General features: G+C 30.4%; 2 protein-coding genes across 2 annotated transcripts in view; both read right to left on the bottom strand.

Annotated features, from left to right (window-relative positions):
- The window catches only part of LOC107456081 (spindle E), a 153,037-nt gene extending 150,763 nt beyond the window's left edge, over positions 1-2,274 (bottom strand). The window contains exon 1 of the mRNA XM_071186577.1: positions 2,167-2,274. The gene's annotated coding sequence lies outside the window, so the exon portion shown is untranslated. The remainder of the gene's footprint in view (positions 1-2,166) is intronic.
- Positions 1-3,419, bottom strand: part of LOC139426911 (uncharacterized) — a gene marked incomplete in the record, with an annotated part of 50,827 nt that overhangs the window by 18,819 nt on the left and 28,589 nt on the right.

The raw sequence follows: 3,419 nt of genomic DNA, 5'->3' as shown, positions 1-3,419 counted from the left end.
GCAGATCTATACATTTATAACTTTTCGTTATTATCGAAGATTATGCAAATTTATACTTAAACAATTTAAACTTATTAAGAAATGTAAACTTATATTATGAAATTGAAAAAAAAATCTACACAGTTTTATTCTATGCATGTAGACTTATTTTATAAACACGAATTTCATCTATTATTATAAATTCATTACACATACATTTATAACGATAAAAATATCTTGCAGAAAGATATTGGTTCTAGTTAGGTTTGTCGCAGAAAGCCAGAAAAAATTCTGCCACAGGGACGATGTCTTCATCAGTCAAATACTGGAAGCTAGGCTCACATGCATCACTTTGAAACCTATCTTCTAAATTTTCTGCATCAAGAATTTCGAAACCTTAGATTTCTTCTGCTTGTTCGAGAATACTGTTATCATATTTTTCTTGAACATCTGAAGAGGATTGTTCATCATGCGGTATGATCTTTCTCCAAGATCGTGACAGATAACATAGACGATTTTACCTTTGACCATGCTGCTGATATTCCATATACTGCAATCCAATAACGAATATTGCTTCGAAAAATTTGGTAGTGTTATAACTTCATGAATCAAATTTTTTTAATCTTGAAAATGTTTCTCTTTATATTTTCTGTGTGACTCCGGAATGAGCACGGATAATCCGCAAACCGGATAATCCGTGCACGGATAATCGAGAGTGTACTGTACTATGGAAAATTAGTAATATTAAAAATTTATTAATTAGTTCATTAAATATAGCACTTGTATTTAGACAAGAAATAATTTCCTGCAATTTACTCTAAAATTAAAAATGCTATTTCGAAAATTAATTGAAATTTAAAAGTAATTCAATAAAGTAAAAAAATTCAATATTTCGAAAGTGTTGGAGAAAATAAAAATGCAATCTGTTTTTTAAAGGTAAACTTTTGGTTTGATTGGGGTTCAAACATGAAAAAGAACGCAAACTATTCACATCGATTCAAACAGAAATATTCTAGCACAACCGCGAGTGATTTACGATGACAGCTTATACGCCTCTCAATTTGCGAGCAGTAGGAGGTTGAAGGGGAAGGAAATATTCTAGTTCAGAAAAAGACGTGATCGCCACCCCAGAGCTAGAACATGAACGCGTGCATACACGGGCAAGCCGCTTTTAGCATAGAAATCATGCCTGTAATATAACGCGCTTGATGCCAGGAGGATTAACAGATAAAAAAAGCCAATGCGTAATGCCTCTTTATTGCTTTGATTAAAAAGAATCAATCAAGCGTCAGGGAGCATTGCCAACTTATTCAACAAAAAAAATGCACCTTTTAAGCACTCAAATAATATTTCTTAAAGCACTTTAAAAAAATCCCAATTTGGCAGAATTGGAAAGTGTTTGACAATTGACGGTTTTATCTGGTTTTAACCGTCATTTCAAAAACAAAAACTTTCGGCATTGTTTTAGACAATTGTCACAATTTTTTAATCATATAAATCGAATGGCATTTTAATACGCTACAGACTGACGATATGCGGAAATAGATTGGAGTTGAATTAATTGCGAAAATGTTGAATAGAACAATGTGAAGTCTTTTTCTGCATACTTCGTCGCGAAATTTAACACGGTAAAGAAAAAAATCTCATTTTGAAAAAGGGAAATATTAAGCACTTTTTAAAAACATCCAATGAAAAATGCACCTTTAAGTTCTTTTTAAAATGCTACGCACCCTGAGCGTGTAAAGAGGTTTATCCTTTCTCAAATAAACACAAAACAGAGATTATTGCGTAATTAAAAACAGTTGAAAGTTATTCCTTGCTTCGGAGACCACCTTACTTATGAGGAAACAAACGCTCAAACAATTAAGAGGCTTCACCCTGAGTAACAGAATTGAAATGACAGCATGCTTAACTCCTCGCAACGTTGCTAAAATGTGGTGTTTATAATGCAGGCGTCGTTTTATAGCGGACAGGACTTAAATACAGCGTGGAAAATGTTCACAAAAATCTGCTTCGTAACCAATTTAGCCGTAAACATCACGCCACTGAAAATTCCTCTGAAACAATTGGCAAATCTCATAACTAATAATAGTTTAGAATCATCCGAAGTTTACTACTTAACTGCAGTTTACAAGCATAGAATATTACAAAATGCAGAATAAAAATTAACAGAATAAATGTTTATACCTTTAAATTTTTCCAACCGAAATTCAATACCTAAAAAGTCCTACTTTCGTATAAAAATGATCGTAGAATTGATGATGACCGTCTTGCAGTTTTGGAACTCTTTGCAGCATTTCGCTTATAGCTCGCTTATCGCAGAACGAGTGATAGGTTGTAGTTGTAGTACATTTGGCTGTTGCTTGGCTGCCCGCCTTTTTAATAAATAGAGGCATTTGATTGGTCAATTACATCAAGGTTTTCATCTTTATCGCTTAATCGTATTGTCAGGATTACTAGAATGGCATTTTTGTTTGGCGTAATTTTACTACTGCGCATGTTCGGTTAGATAATTTATTCGAACCAATCGAAGCACTTCGTAGACAATGAATATAGATGCTTGTATCCCCTCCTTTCCTTGTATGAACTCAGACAAAGACATAAAGATATAAAGATCAATCACTATACCCAGGGACTAATACAGGGACTAATAACCTTGCCTTTATATCTATGACTATACCAAACGGATGTCAGGGTGAACTATAACTAAAACTGTTATTCTCTGTATCTTCCTATTTATAGATTTTAAACTTAAAAAAAACAGAGTAAAAAAAGAAAGAAAAGAGTTGAAGCAATAAACTAGCTGGAAAAAAAATACAAAAGCAAATAATTACATACAGTCAGATATATGTAGTAATTTAAACTTGTTTTACTTCTTCTCAAAAGTGTTATATAAAATGCCTACACTAGAATTTTAAATTGATAAAATAAATAAAATAAGTCTGAAGTCAAAAACACAACAATAAATTTAAAAAAGCATTATAATAACATTAATTGAAATTATATCCAAAACTGTTATTCTCTGCATCTTCATATTTATTGATTTTAAACATAAAAAAACAGAGTAAAAAAGAAAGAAAAGAGTTGCTGGGAAAAAAACAGAAAAGCAAATAATTACATACAGTCAGATACATGTAGTAATTTAAAGTTGTTTCATATCTTCTTAAAAGTAAATGTAATATAAAATGTCTAAAAAAGAATCTTAAATTGATAAAATAAATAACATAAGTTTGAACTTAAAAACACAACAATAAATTTAAAAAAGCATTATAATAACATTAATTGAAATTATAAACAAAATTGTAATTCTCTGCATCTTCATATTTATTGATTTTAAATTTTAAAAAAACAGAGTAAAAAAAAAAAAAAAAGAGTTGAAGTATATATTAATACTAAATTAATAGTATATACTAAGAGTATATATTAATATTTACAATATA

This window comes from Parasteatoda tepidariorum, chromosome 10, assembly GCF_043381705.1.
Source record: "Parasteatoda tepidariorum isolate YZ-2023 chromosome 10, CAS_Ptep_4.0, whole genome shotgun sequence".
In the NCBI taxonomy this organism is placed as follows: Eukaryota; Metazoa; Arthropoda; class Arachnida; order Araneae; family Theridiidae; genus Parasteatoda; species Parasteatoda tepidariorum.
This window is presented reverse-complemented; position numbering and strand designations above follow the sequence as displayed.